Source organism: Octopus sinensis, linkage group LG14 (genome assembly GCF_006345805.1).
Source record: "Octopus sinensis linkage group LG14, ASM634580v1, whole genome shotgun sequence".
NCBI lineage: Eukaryota > Metazoa > Mollusca > Cephalopoda > Octopoda > Octopodidae > Octopus > Octopus sinensis.
Window position 1 is genome coordinate 58358623 of NC_043010.1, and position 17017 is coordinate 58375639.

Here is a 17017-nt window from a genome sequence, read left to right on the forward strand (position 1 = left end):
CAGACATCGTTACCACGAATTCTTATAACTTCAGCATTCGTTTATTATTCTTTTCAAACTTCTTTGAAAATAGAAATAATACATTTCTAAATTTGCCAGAGAGATTTCTATAGAAAGTAATCCACACTCTAGAAATCGTATTTCTGCAAAATGTCATCTTAAAATACGTGTAAAGAAAGGGGCCGGATGCCGTTTCGCACCTCACCTTCAAAAGGGCAGTTTTTTTTATAAAAGATTTCTTCGGAAACGTATCTGTGTATATATATATATATATATATATATATATATATATATATATATATATATATATATATATATATATCCATATGTATACAGATAGATAGAGAGAGAGACAAAGTAATAAGAAGTGAATGAGAATAACGATGGAATGGTTAAAAAATGGCACTGTCATGCCTTTGGATAAAAATAATTGAAGATGAAATTAAGTAAAAATGAAGCCAAAACATTAAGAATTATTGAAAATAGAAAAAACACTACGTAGTGTAGAAGTATAAGGCTAGGCTATCTGTAGAAAGTTGAATGTGGTTTCGAAATATAACAAGGAAAAATTCAGGATCCCCACAAATTTCTTTATAATCCTAATTTATGCCGTTTGGAAGATATTTCAATAAAATTTCATTGGAAGAATCGCCATTTTCCCAAAAGTTACGAGAGAAGTCTTGTTCCTACCCTCTTGGAAGAGATTTACCCTAGAAATTTCTTTATAATCCCAATTTATGCCGTTTGGAAGATATTTCAATAAAATTTCATTGGAAGAATCGCCATTTTCCCAAAAGTTACGAGAGAAGTCTTGTTCCTACCCTCTTGGAAAAGATTTACCCTAGAAATTTCTTTATAATCCCAATTTATGCCGTTTGAAAGATATTTCTATAAAATTTCATTGGAAGAATCGCCATTTTCCTAAAAGTTACGAGAGAAGTCTTCTTCCTACCCTCTTGGAAGAGATTTACCCTAGAAATTCTTTATAATCCTAATCTATGCCGTTTGGAAGATATTTCTATAAAATTTCATTGGAAGAATCGCCATTTTCCAAAAGTTACGAGAGAAGTCTTGTTCCTACCCTCTTGGAAAAGATTTACCCTAGAAATTTCTTTATAATCCCAATTTATGCCGTTTGAAAGATATTTCTATAAAATTTCATTGGAAGAATCGCCATTTTCCTAAAAGTTACGAGAGAAGTCTTCTTCCTACCCTCTTGGAAGAGATTTACCCTAGAAATTTCTTTATAATCCTAATCTATGCCGTTTGGAAGATATTTCTATAAAATTTCATTGGAAGAATCGCCATTTTCCTAAAAGTTACGAGAGAAGTCTTGTTCCAACCCTTTTGAAAAAGATTTACCCTAGAAATTTCTTTATAATCCCAATTTATGCCGTTTGAAAGATATTTCTATAAAATTTCATTGGAAGAATCGCCATTTTCCTAAAAGTTACGAGAGAAGTCTTCTTCCTACCCTCTTGGAAGAGATTTACCCTAGAAATTTCTTTATAATCCTAATCTATGCCGTTTGGAAGATATTTCTATAAAATTTCATTGGAAGAATCGCCATTTTCCCAAAAGTTACGAGAGAAGTCTTGTTCCTACCCTCTTGGAAAAGATTTACCCTAGAAATTTCTTTATAATCCCAATTTATGCCGTTTGAAAGATATTCATATAATTTCATTGGAAGAATCGCCATTTTCCTAAAAGTTACGAGAGAAGTCTTCTTCCTACCCTCTTGGAAGAGATTTACCCTAGAAATTTCTTTATAATCCTAATCTTGCCGTTTGGAAGATATTTCTATAAAATTTCATTGAAGAATCGCCATTTTCCTAAAAGTTACGAGAGAAGTCTTGTTCCAACCCTTTTGAAAAAGATTTACCCTAGAAATTTCTTTATAATCCCAATTTATGCCGTTTGAAAGATATTTCTATAAAATTTCATTGGAAGAATCGCCATTTTACTAAAAGTTACGAGAGAAGTCTTCTTCCAACCCTTTTGAAAAAGATTTACCCTAGAAATTTCTTTATAATCCTAATTTATGCCGTTTGAAAGATATTTCTATAAAATTTCATTGGAAGAATCGCCATTTTCCTAAAAGTTATGAGAGAAGTCTTGTTCCAACCCTTTTGGAAAAGATTTACCCTAGAAATTTCTTTATAATCCTAATTTATGCCGTTTGAAAGATATTTCTATAAAATTTCATTGGAAGAATCGCCATTTTCCTAAAAGTTACGAGAGAAGTCTTCTTCCAACCCTTTTGAAAAAGATTTACCCTAGAAATTTCTTTATAATCCCAATTTATGCCGTTTGAAAGGTATTTCTATAAAATTTCATTGGAAGAATCGCCATTTTCCTAAAAGTTACGAGAGAAGTCTTGTTCCAACCCTCTTGGAAAACATTTACCCTAGAAATTTCTTTATAATCCTAATTTATGCCGTTTGGAAGATATTTCTATAAAATTTCATTGGAAGAATCGCCATTTTCCTAAAAGTTACGAGGGAAGTCTTCTTCCAACCATCTTGGAAAAGATTTACCCTAGAAATTTCTTTATAATCCCAATTTATGCCGTTTGAAAGATATTTCTATAAAATTTCATTGGAAGAATCGCCATTTTCCTAAAAGTTACGAGAGAAATCTTGTTCCTACCCTCTTGGAAAAGATTTACCCTAGAAATTTCTTTTAATCCTGATGTATGCCGTCTGAAAGGTATTTCTATAAAATTTCATTGGAAGAATCGCCATTTTCCTAAAAGTTACGAGAGAAGTCTTGTTCCTACCCTCTTGGAAAACATTTACCCTAGAAATTTCTTTATAATCCTGATGTATGCCGTCTGAAAGATATTTCTATAAAATTTCATTAGAAGAATCGCCATTTTCCTAAAAGTTACGAGAGAAGTCTTGTTCCTACCCTCTTGGAAAACATTTACCCTAAAAAATTTCTTTATAATCCTAATTTATGCCGTTTGGAAGGTATTTCTATAAAATTTCATTGGAAGAATCGCCATTTTCCTAAAAGTTATGAGAGAAGTCTTCTTCCAACCCTCTTGAAAAAGATTTACCCTAGAAATTTCTTTATAATCCTAATTTATGCCGTTTGAAAGATATTTCTATAAAATTTCATTGGAAGAATCGCCATTTTCCTAAAAGTTATGAGAGAAGTCTTCTTCCAACCCTCTTGAAAAAGATTTACCCTAGAAATTTCTTTATAATCCTAATTTATGCCGTTTGAAAGATATTTCTATAAAATTTCATTGGAAGAATCGCCATTTTCCTAAAAGTTACGAGAGAAGTCTTCTTCCAACCCTCTTGAAAAAGATTTACCCTAGAAATTTCTTTATAATCCTAATTTATGCCGTTTGGAAGGTATTTCTATAAAATTTCATTGGAAGAATCGCCATTTTCCCAAAAGTTACGAGCGAAGTCTTGTTCCTACCCTCTTGGAAAAGATTTACCCTAGAAATTTCTTTATAATCGTAATGTATGCCGTTTGGAAGGTATTTCTATAAAGTTTCATTGAAAAAAAAATCCATTTTCCTAAAAGTTACGAAGGAAAAGCTTAGGTTTTGTGAATATTCCGAAGTCCTCTTCCCACCCCTTTGGAAAAGATTTTCCTCTCAAATTTCTTTATAATCGTAATGTATTCCGTTTGAAAGGTGGCACAAAGCCAGCAATTTTGTGGCGGTGTATTTGGTTAGGGGTAGTTGATTGCATTGACCCCAATGCTCAACTGGTACTTAATTTATCAACTCTGAAAGAAGGAAAGTTAAAATTGACCTCAGCAGAATTTGAACCTAGAATGTGGATGAAGGTATAATGCCTAGTAGCAATGATTCTGTCAACTTACCTCCTCATATGGTGTAAATGCCACGTATAAAGCACCCGTTTTGGGGTTATGTAAAAAGCTCTTGTTTCAGGGGCCACATCATAGCGTTTGTGCTGGTGCCATGTAAAAAGCTTTTCTGTGAGAGCCACATAGAAGCACCCATTCCAGGACCATGTTATTTTACCCACACTGGTTCTATATAAAAAGCACATGTACTGGTGCCACTTAAAAACCCTCATTCCAGTGTCACTTAAAACACCCCTGCAAGTGCGCCATAAAGGCACCTGTGCTGGTGCCACATATAAAGCGCTCATCTGGTGCCATATAATTAGCATCCAGCCCACTCTGTAAAGTGGTTGCCTTTAGGAAGAGCATCCAACTGTAGAAAGCATGACAAAGCAGACAATTGGAGCTGGGGCAGCCCTGCAGCTAGCCAGCCCCTGTCAAACTATCCAACCCATGCCAACATGGAAAACAGATTTTAAATGACGACAACATGGTGATGAGGAGGAGGAAGAGGAATCAACTTGTAGAGTATTATTGATTCATTTCAACCAATCTTATCGATTGCTTTTACACCTGGTGTTAGATACCCAGATATTAAGGTAACAGCACGGTTAAGTAATACCACATGCTCTTCAGAGATGGCAGGAGAACTTGCTATCTCCAAAGAACATTGTATTTACCCAGCTGCCCTGTTATCTAATATCCGGTGCATAGCTGATTGGTAAGATTAGCAGTAATGATGCTATAATTCTAGATTCTTAGATGGCTGGCTTAAAGTTAAATATTGCTTAAAGAAAATAGTTCAAAATTAGACATTGTTTAAAGTTATATACAGGTTCACAAGTATTACCACATTCATCCATGCTTTTAAAAACAAACAGAATTAAAGACAATATTATTTTTTTAAAAATGGTAACTAGATTTGGGTATGTACAAGGCCACATCACAAAATAACTGCATTCTCTTTTATCACAACTTATTTGGATATCCCAAGTATGTTGATACCTTGATATCTACCGTCTATCAATGTGTAGATATTTACAATATATCAATATCTAGATATCCGTAGTAAGTAAATATCTAGATATTTCCAGTATGTCGATACTAGATTTGACCAGTAGGTCAATTTCTGGATATCTAAAGTATGTTGATATTGAAATATCTATAGTCAGTCAATATGTAGATATCTCCAGTATGTCGATATCTGTGTAGACTAGAAGTTCATAATGTACAAGTAAGTACAAAGACAAAACCCATCCTGACATACCTCCATTAAAGGGTAGGCTCACCCACTCCCCCACATGTACATGTACATACACACATAACTAATTCTGCTTATGTAAGCATAAACAGACGCAGATAGTTTTATGTTGCTACATGTGTGTGTAAAAGTGCATCTGTGTATATCACCATCATCATCATCATCATCCTTTAATGTCCATTGTCCATGCTGGCATGGCTTGGACGGTTTGACCAGGACTGGCAAGCCTGGAACCTGCGCCAGGCTGATTTGTCATAGTTTCTACAGCTCGACGCCCTTCCTAACAACAACCACTTTGCAGTGTGATGGGGGCTTCTAACATGGCACCAGCACTTTGACATGGTACCAACATGAGAACTTTTATGTGGTGCCAGCATAAGTGCTTTTTACATGGCATTGGCACAGAGCTGTTGCAGGTCAACCCACTTCATCAGGTTTTTGTGTGTGTGTGTGTAATATATATCATCATCATCATTGTTTAACATCCGTTTTCCATGCTAGCACGGGTTGCACAGTTTGACCGGGGTCTGGGAAGCCAGGAGGTTGCACCTGACTCCGGTCTGATCTGGCAGTGTTTCTACAGCTGGATGCCCTTTCTAACGCCAACCACTCCGTGAGTGTAGTGGGTGCTTTTTACATGCCAGGGGAGGCTGGCAGTGGCAACGATCGGTTAGTGCTTTTTATGTGCCACCGGCACAGAAGCCAGTCAAGGTGGCGCTGGCATCAGCAACGTTCGGATGGTGCTTTTTACGTGCCACCGGCACAGGTATCACAACTACTATTTCCATTTGATATTTATTTCGATGTTCATGTACTTGACTCAATAGGTCTCCTCAAGCACAGCAGGTTGTTCTGCAATCCAAGGTACTTTGAATGGGCTGGGGCTATGCAAAACTGGTGCCGGAAGCAGCCCGGGTTGGTGCAGGAAGCAGCCCAGGTGGTTCAATATATATTTATAGGGTTTAGTAGAGTTAGAGGTTGGAATAACTATCTAATGATAATAGTATCCATTGTGCTGCTGGCATAATTACCAATGTTAACCCTGGACATACATATGCAAGCATATTATGCTCATGGATTACAAGTAATAACAAAGATAAACATGAGTTTATCAGGAATCAAATTTAAAATAAACAGAAAATAAAGAAATATTGATGAACAATAATTAACTTAGATCAATTATTATTTTTTAATTCAATACAAATAGACTGCATCCCATCTGACAGCTGTTTCTGCTTCCAATGTCATATGGTATTGCCATTGAAAATTCTAAAACTGATATTCATCATATTTGCTAATACATCCGATCTGGAACATGGAGCTTCATCAGAGTGAAAAAAAATACATAAAAGAAAAGAAGAGCCTTGAGAGGAAGATGAAAAGCTGAATATATTTAAATCATACTATTTTGCTTATGTGCCACTTTGGGACGTTGACTCAACATCTCAAATGTGAAACCATCTATCTTAGTTGAAGGAAAGCTAATGAAAGTAGCAGACTGGTTTGTCTCTTGGGGCAGCACATTCAGGTGTTCTTGCTCCTTGGATGATGAAATACCCTCAAGGCTTCAGAAGACAACAGATTTCTTTAGAGCTCTTGACTCCCAACTTGGCATCACAAGGCAAACAAACATTGTCGTGTGCCATGTGTATGTGCTGACATCATTTCTTTACTCATGTAAAATATGGGCCCTTTAAGAATATTGTGTTAGGGTCCTATAATCCTTTCATCAGAGATGTCTAAGACTGGCCGTTGTGGGAGACAATGACAACAAGAGCCAACATCCTTAGCATTGAGGCAATAGTTCACAAGCACTGTTCATGTTGGATGAGACACCTCATTTGGAAAAATAATTGAAGGATCTCTAACAAGATACCATATGACAAACATATGGTACCATTAGCAGAAACCTAGACTACAATTTAAAGATTGGATACAATCCTCAAAGAGGGCATGTGAAATATGAGAGATCAATTGAAAAAAAACAATGCTTGTCATCACCATGAATGGAGGAATCAAGTGAAGAAAGAAACGGGCATTTTCAAAAAAATATGTATTTTTCATGCGGAATCGAATATGCACCACCAGTGTTGTGAATGAGGGCAAGCTTTGTCTGCAATATCTGCAGAGGTGTATGTTTATCAAGAGCTGGGCTCATTAGTCAACAGCAGAACCACAAGGGTAAAGGATAAATTTGTCTGAAGTGTACAATGTTCTTAATGGTCAGTGATGGTCTTCCTCAATCACATGTGGAGAGCCATCATAGCTAAGATATATATTATATATAAATAATGTATATAAACATACATATATATATATATATTATATATATATATATATATATATGTATGTATGTATAAATATACATATATATATGTATTATATATATATATGTATTTTATATATATATGTATTTTATATATATGTATTATATATATATATGTAAGAAATATTGAATTTCTAAATCTCTCGTAGAGACATGTACGGTGGTGGGGCGATAGAATGGTTGTATACTGTCAATCTAACAAGAACGTGACAGTAGGGGGTACACCACCGCTGTATAGCCCTAGGAAGCATCGAACACCTCCATCAGGAGGCGTTCGATGCTTCCTAGGGCTATACAGTTCTTGTTAGATTGACAGTATACAACCATTATATATATATGTATTTTATATATATATGTATTTTATATATATATGTATTTTATATATATATGTATTTTATGGTATGGTGACCCCCTTCGGTCAGACACTGACCATGGGTTTGCACCTAGAGAGTTACCCTCTGAGGCACAAGTCTGGGCAAGGTTATTTTATGGAAGACCAGCAGTCGCCCATGCATACCGTCCTCCCCTCTCCACGTCACCGATGTTGTCCAAGGGAAAGGCAAGGGCCGATACAGCTTGGCACCTGTGACGTCGCAACTCATTTCTACAGCTGAGTGAACTAGAGCAACGTGAAATAAAGTGTCTTGCTCAAGAACACAACACGCAGCCCGGTCCGGGATTCGAGCTCACAACCTCACGATCGTAAGCTCGACGCTCTAACCACTGAGCCACGGGCCTTCACCTATATGTATTTTATGTATTCACCTATATGTATTTTATATATATGTATTATATATATATGTATTATATATATATATGTAAGCACCCACTACACTCACGGAGTGGTTGGCGTTAGGAAGGGCATCCAGCCGTAGAAACACTGCCAGATCAGACTGGGCTTGATGCAGCCTTCTGGCTTCACAGACCCCAGTTGAACCGTCCAACCCATGCTAGCATGGAAAGCGGACGCTAAACGATATGATGATGATGATGTATTATATATATACATACACACACGTGCATAAATCGTCCTAAAAGTCCATAAGTCAGGAGAAAGATGCACTTCTACACCTTTCAATAGAGTGAGTCACCATATTGCATTCCATATTGGCTATCTCTGATGAGCATAGGGTTATATAATCAGATTGTTACCTAACACTCCATATTGGACAATGAACTTTGCTTGCTTGCGAAGACCTATTGAGGCAAATGTAAACAAATCAAAATCGCTGACGTGGCCAATGGCAGAACTGCTTCATTGGCACTCATATCAGAGGGACGTTAAAAGCACCATCCGAGCGTGACTGTTGCCAGGGCCACGGATCGGCTCCCATGCCGGTAACACATGAAAAGCACCATTTGAGCGTGATTATTGCCAGCATCGCTTTACCGGCACATGCAAAACAACTTTCAAGCGAGGTCATTGCCAGTGCTACTAGACTGGCTCCTGTGTAGGTAGCATCTAAAAACACCTTTTGAATGTGGTCGTTGCCAGTACCACCTGACTGTCCCTCATGCCTGTGACACGTAAAAGCACCCACTACACTCTTGGAATGGTTGGCGTTAGAAAGGGCATCCAGCTGTAGAAACTTTGCTAGATCAGATTGAGCCTGGTGCAGCCTCTGGCTCACCAGTCCTCAGTCAAACCATCCAACCCATGCCAGCATGGAAAGTGGACGTAAAACAATGATGATGATGATGTACCCCTAGTGCAAAACCGATTGGTAAGATCAGCCATGATGGATATATAATACTGTAAATTTCGGATATGTTTATATTCAAATGTGAATGATGCTAGTGCCGCCTGACTGGCTCCTGTGCTGATGGCACATAAAATGCACTCACTACACTCTCAGAGTGGTTGGTATTAGGAAGGGCATCTAGCTGTAGAAACATTGATAGATCAGATTGGAACCTGGTGCAGCTGCTGGCTTTCCAGACCTCAGTCAAACAGTCTAAACCATGCCAGCATGTAAAACGGATGTTAAATGATGATGATGATATATATATATAAGAAAAAATGGAATTAAAAAATTCTATCGGTTTTATAAGGTGAGATCTAAAATAAAGATATGATTTTCTTTGTATGTATTTTTTTGTTTTTCTTTCTTCCACTTCCTTCTTAAGGACAAGATGTGCTTTTGCCTGTCTCTTCTCAAAGCTCGTTTCCCCAGCATTCACCACTTCACCTCACTATGGCTTACTCTTTGTTTTTACTGTTTTGTTCTCACTGTCCTGTTTTTGTCACCATTCTAACCGTCTGCAATCCCAAATTTTTTAAAATTTGCTTTGCAGGAACGACTGTTTTAATGAAGTCGCGTATTGTCCCTACATTCGAAACTCAGAGTAGATAAAACAGGGGACAACTGATGAAGGGAATGTTCTTTGTGTTTCCTGTCTTGTTTCTCTATTTGTTTCTTTTGTTATTTGAAAAAAAAAGTTTGTTTTCCATGTTTTTGTTTTTTATGTTCCCGTTTCTCATTTTTTTCATGTTTTTTTTGACGTCCTGTACCTATATATACATGTATATATATGTAGGTATGTACATGCATGTATATATGCATATTTATATATTTTATAATTTATATTATTATCATATATATATATATATATACTTATATAGTATACACAACAGAGTATTAATCAAAAGGACTAAAATAAACTTAAACATTTGCAGCCTAGCTGTGAGAAAAATACAAGAAAGTAAACATGTCTTTTATGGTTTTGGTGTATGGAAGACAGAGAGGGAAACTTGAAGGTGGTCCATTCCATGGTTTGTTGACCAGTACTGAGTGAAAATGTACCCAGTATACACTGTAAAGTGGTTGGCATTAGGAAAGGCATCCAGCCATTGAAACCATGCCAAAATAGGCACTGGAACACAATGCAGTATTTGGAATCAGTGGATTTTATGTGCCGAGAGAAAAATCAGGCATAAAATGAATCAAATGCAGAGTGCAAGACTGAAAAGTGGACTGGTTTGGTCATGTGATGCACATTGATGGGGGACAGCTGCATGAAGAGGAGCCGGATGCTTAAATTGGATGGTAGTTGTGGAAGAGTGAGAAAGAAGAAGACATAGGATGAAGTGGTGAAAGCCAGTCTGAAGGGGCTGAGATTCACAGAGGAGACGACAAAGGATTGAGATGAGTGAGGATTCGTAGTACTTTAGAAGACCCATTTATCACAGCAAGGCCGAGGGCCTAATACCAGTTTTGGTTATGATTGTAACTGACAGACCTACCCCTTTAAACATTCCTCACATCTCACCCCTCCAGTCCCCTTCCTCTAACCTCAACCTTCCATCACTCCTCTGTCTATGGCACTACTCAGCTATTGTAATCGTTTGGCAGCAGAACTGACACAAATTACTTCCCCTACATTTTGCTCTAACAGTTCCCTTCTGCCCCCCCCCCCCACAACAACTTTCAGCCCTCTTTATCATCATCATCCCTTCCAGCATTGTTTCCACCAATCTCCTCCTTTCTTTTCCTCCAGTTATCTTTCCCTCTTCTCTGCAATACTTCACCTTGACACCTCTCATATCCTACTCTCTGTTCCCCATTGCTCCTACACCTTGTCCATCATCCCATTGCTTTCCAATCTGTCTACCTTCATGAAATACTTATATATCTTTCACCCCCCCCCCCTTCAAATTGATATCTCCTATCAGCTGCACTTCTACCCTTGTTCATCACCCACTACCCCCATCTATTACTTTCCCCTCTCAAACCCTTATGAAACTACTCGCTCTCCTCCTGACCCATGCCTCTGCTCCTCTTCTTGTACCTCAAGAGTTTGCTTTGGCACCCCACTTTATCCTCTTTCCAACTACTTCTATCCACCCTTATATAGTATCGGGAAACCATGCATTTCTATAGCAAAACGCCTATGCTTGTCCTTCTATCATATTTGAACCTTTCACTACCTGGTATAAAGCTGCCCTCTCCATCTTACTGAAGGGTGCTTTCTCCTGTTCTTTTCCTGGCTTACAGGTTACTTGGCAACACTACCAGTACTGGTGGCATAAAGAAAGTACCCACAACATTCTGTACAATGGCTTGCATTGGGAAGAGCATCCAGCCATGAACCCCACACCAAAACTGACACTAGAGCTCAGTACAGACCTTCAACTCACCAGGTCTTATCAAACTGTCCAACCTATGCCAGCATGGAAAATGAACTCTAAGAGATGATGGTGATGAAGGCAATATAATGTGCATATCTGTATATGTATGTATGTATGCTTGCATATATGTGTATGTATCTGTATATGAAGGGATATAGTCATGTGACTATCCTCCACCCATCAAATCCTATTCAAAACATTTACTAATTTGAGCCATGAATTCCCTATAGAAATATGGCAAGCTTCAAACACAAGTCAGAAGCAAGACGACTGCAACATAAGCCATGTCTTTCTATTTGAACTGTTTGACAATCAGTGTAAATTGTGAAACCGGTTAAAGCATTAAATATTATAATAATAAAAAATATTTTAATTATTCTCAGTGCATTTTCAACTATTTTTCCTATATATATCTAAAACATATTTCACACAAAGATGTGATGTTGGGAATTTTACAAAAAGAAAAATAAGGAAAAAACAAGCAAATAATAAAATATGAAATTAAAAGCATGAATTAAAAACATTTGTAATAATTATTAATAGAAGCATAAGGCCTTAAATAAGTTGGTATGTGTGTACATAAGTAAAGGAATGAAATTTGCTTAAGGGGTGCGACCCAGGACCAACTCGGGATTTTCAAAGTGTTTTCATTCCCCACCCCTACTAAATTTTAAAGGGTATACTTGTCCCCACTACATCCCTGTGTGCATGGCAAGGAGAATATGGTTCATTAAAATCTACCCTTGCACCTATTTGCAAGAATGACAAGTATGGTTTGAACTTAGAACACAAAGGCGTATGTCAAAGTACCACCAAGGTATACAACCGATTCTCCTAGTCCTGTGTTCTGTTAAATAATAATAATAGTTTCAGATTTTGGTATAAGACCAGCAATATTGGAGGAGGGGGTAAGTTGATTACATCAACCCCAGTGCTCAACTGGTACTTATTTTATTAAAGGATGAAGGGCAATGTCAGCGTAGACAGAATTTGAACTCAGATCATAAAGATGAGGCAAATGCTGATAAGCATTTTGCCCAATGTGTTAACAATTCTGACAGCTTGCCACCCCCGAAAAATAGTAATAATAATGATAATAATCCTTTGTACTATAGGCACAAAGCCTGAACTTTGGGGGAGGGTGATAGTTGATTACATCGACCCCAAAAGGATGAAAGGCAAAACTGACCTCAGCAGAATTTGAACTCAGAATGTAGCAATGGACAAAATACTGCTAAGTATTTCATCCAGCGTGCTAACGATTCTGCCAGCTCGACACCTTTATAACAAACAACAACAATAATAATAATAATAATTCTTTCAAATTTTGGCACAAAGCTAGCAATTTTAGGGGAAAGGGGCAAGTTATTTACATGAATCCCAGCGTTGGTAAGAAATTGATTTATTGACTCTGAAAGGATAAGAGGTGAAGCTGACTTTGGCGGGATTTGAACTCAGAACATAAAGAGGCAGAAAGATAGGCTGTTAAGCATTTTGTCTGAGATTAAGGATTCTGCTAATCCACTTATCTGTCAATGATGATAATAATGATGATGATGGTGATGACTTATTTTCTTTGCCACTGGGGCATCTGATGAGAGAAGCTTTACAGGGATAGTTTCTAATTTGGAGTGGGTGGGGGATTCACCTAGAATGATGAAGAGAAGAAAAAGAGAGGAGTGGGGCAAGATAAAAATTATGCAAAATATGTGAATCCATTTATGGGTACTGTCTTCCTGGTGCTGGAGAGATTCTAACAAGGTCCAAGCAAAGAATCTCACAGGCATAAGGACACCCTCACGATTGGGGGCATAAGCCCTCACTTGCCCAATTGCTGTTCCCCAATCTCTAAGCACATGCTTAGTGTAATTCCATTCACCCCTAACCATTTTTGCCAACCTCCCATCTTTCGATAAATTCACTGGGGTGGGGAGGGTACTTCTCCACTCACACTCACTTTCTTTTCCAAGTGGTACTTGGAAGATCTGATGAGGGCTTCACTGAAGAGGAAGGTATCTCTCCTCAATCCTTTAATGATTTCTTAGGAGGAAGGAACTTTTGATGTAATTGATCCCCCAGTACATGACTGGTACATGATTTTTATCTGCCCTGAGAGTAAGAAAAGAAAATAGTTGCCAGTGGTGTTGTAGCTGTGGTGGTAGTTGTGTTGTTGGTAATAGTAGTACTACTGTTGGTTATGGTGGTGGTGATGATAATGGTGGCGGTGGTGGTCATGATGATTGTCACGATGATGGTGATTGTGGTGGTGGTGGTGGTGTTTGTTGGGATGATTGGGGTTAACGGTATTGGTAGCAGTGGTGTTAGTAGTGAAGATGTTGCTTATGTTGATGATAGATATGGTTGTAGTTGTAGTGCTGTTAGCAGTGGTAGGGAAGTTGGTACTGGCAGTGGCAGCGATGGTGGTATTAGCAGTGGTAGCATTGGAGTTAGCAGAAGTGGTCATGGTGTTGCTAATGGTCTTAGTGGAACCATTAGTGTGGTGGTAGTGGTGTCTTTTGTAGTATTGGCTGTGGTAGTTGTGTTGACAGTGAGGTGGTAGCTTGTGTTGGAAACAAAGATGGTAGTGTTACTGAAGAGATAGCAACGGCTGTAGTGTTGGCAGTGGTATCATCAATGTGGTAGTGTTGTAGTAGTGCTGTGATAGCAGTTTTGGTTATAGTTGTGGTGTTTGGCTAAAGAAGTAGTGGGTATTTTTGCTAGTGGCGACTGTATAGGTATTGTTGGTGGTGCTTTAGTATTGTTAGTTAAGGTGGTTGTAGGTGGTGGTGGATGTATGGTTCAGGGGAGGGTGGGGTGACAGCTGTCTTTCTCTTTTGTGCTTTAAGGTTTAGAATAGTTATTGCTATTGGTGTTGTTGTTGTTGTTGTGGTGAGTGACTTTCAAGAAAAGATAGATGTATAGACAAATAGATAGATAGATAGAGACAGACAGACGAAACAGACACAAAGCTAGGTAGATAGATAGACAGACAGATAGACTCATAGATAGACAGACAGATAGATAGACAAATAGATAGACAGATAGACACATAGATAGACAGACAGACACATAGATAGACAGACAGATAGACACAGATAGACAGACAGATAGATAGGCACATAGATAGATAGACAGATACATAGATAGATAGACAGATAGATAGATAGATAGACAGACAGGTAGATAGACATACATAGATAGACAGACAGATAGATAAATGTGTGTGCATTGAGAGAAATAGGGAGAGAAAGACAGAGAGAAGTCATAAAGAGAGTGACTTTCAAGAAAAGTCACTAACACATTGTTAAGGTGACAGACAAGCACACACTAACACACACACACACACACACACACATATTGGTAGATAGATATATGATTGTGTGAGCATTAGTGTATGACATGATTGTATTTGTGAAGTATAACAGCCTGATCTAGCAAGGATGGTAGGCCAACAATTGGATATATATGTATATGTACATTTGTGTGTGTATGTAATTTATAGACAGGTAGAATGACAGATAGACAAACAGGAACAGATTGACAGATACATATATATATATATATATATATATATATATATATATAAACATACATTTACATGTATATATTTTGTGTGTGTCCATATATATATATTTATGTAGATAGATAGATAGATAGACTGATGGACAAATAGACAGACAGACTGACAGCTGGTGAGATAGATAGATAGATTGGTAGTTAAACAGACATACAGATAGACAGACATGGATGGATAGATAGATAGAGATAGACTGTTGGACAAATACACAGACAAAAAGAAATAGACAGGTTGATAGATAGACGGATAGATAGATATGTTGATAGACAGATAGAAAGAGATGAAAAGCCGTGAGCTAGATAGACAGAGACAAAGACAGAGATGATGGGACAGAGCAAGTGAAAACACAAAGAAAGTGTTATGAGAGAGAGAGAGAGAGACAGAGAGAATAAGAGATAGACAGATGGATAAAGAGAAGAAAGACAGATAGACAGAAGTTAGGAGCTGACAAAGAGATATACCAACAGGCAAATTGTATAGCTTATGCATGTATATATATAGCTTTTTAAATGAATGTATATATATATATATATATATATATATTATATATATATATATATGTGTGTGTGTGTGTATATATATATACATATATGGTTGTATATATGTATGTATATATAATATATATATATGTATATATATATATAATATATATATAAATATATCTATTTATTTATATATATGTGTATATATATATATACTCATGTGTGTATATTTATATATACAATAAGAAGAGAGAAGAGAAAACTCACCTTATCTATGTCATCTTCCATGATGTGTTGTTGATGCTATACACACACACACACACATATACCACACGCATATACACACCTTTTCTCTCTCTCACTCTGTCTCTCTCTCTCTCTCTATTATCACTGATGTAACTACTACCACCACCACCTCTACTACTACTACTACTACTAGTATAGACACGGAACTACATGCCTCTACTGTTGATTCTTTCCCTCTTTCTGTCTGGACCCGTGTGTGTATGTGTGCGTGTCTGTGTATGTATGAGTGTGTATATACATGTGTCTGTGTATATGCATGTGTGTGTCTGTGTTTGTGTATACATGTGTTTATTTGTACATGTATCTGTGAGTATAGGTGTGTGTATATCCATGTTTATGTATGTATATATATATATTTATGTATGTGTATATATATATATTTGTGTATGTGTGTGTGTATCTTTAGATATACATATGTGTATGTTTGCACATCTGTGAATGTGTGTGTCTGTAAAGTATGTATGCGTATAGGTATGTATATACATGTGCCATGTGTATGACTGTATATATGTATCAGTTATATGCATGTATGTATGTGTATCAGCTGTATACAGATACACATATATGTGTGTGTTAATAATACATGTCTGCGTGTATACATGTGTCTACACACACACACGTGTGTATATATCTTTGTTTATATGTGCGTCAGCTGCATATACATGAATGTAATATGTATGTATATGTGTATGTATGCACTTCAACATGTGAATATGTGTGCATATATACATGCATGCCCATGTGCTTGTATATGCATGTCTGTGAATGTATTTGTATATTGATCTGTGGCCAGGGGAGGGGGTAGAATCAGCTGTAGTCTGTGTGTGTGTGAGAGAGGGAGAGTGTGTGTGTTTGCTTGTATTTGTGAATGTGTAGGAGCATGTCAGTGTGTAGGCCTGAATAGCATATCTGCCTGTGTGTATGCATGTATTCTGGGCTTGGATTTTCATGTCTTATGATTGTCCATACAGATATGTATGCGCATGTGTGTCTGTGTATGTGTAGGTTTCCATATATATATATATGTCTGTGTGTGTGGATATACAATTCTGACTGTGTGTTGTGTGTATATTTTTGTGAGCGTGTAATTTGTAAGCATTTGGAT

At 37.2% G+C, this 17017-nt stretch overlaps 1 protein-coding gene across 2 annotated transcripts in view; it reads right to left on the reverse strand.

The window, feature by feature from the left end:
* LOC115219371 (protocadherin beta-15-like) overlaps positions 1-17017 on the reverse strand; it is a 149883-nt gene that overhangs the window by 106308 nt on the left and 26558 nt on the right. Inside the window, exon 1 of one of the 2 annotated variants that reach the window (XM_036509088.1) lies at positions 15874-15960. The exons of the other annotated variant lie outside the window; for it this stretch is intronic. The gene's annotated coding sequence lies outside the window, so the exon portion shown is untranslated. Of the gene's footprint in view, positions 1-15873; positions 15961-17017 lie in introns of those variants that run through there. 2 annotated transcript variants of the gene reach the window in all.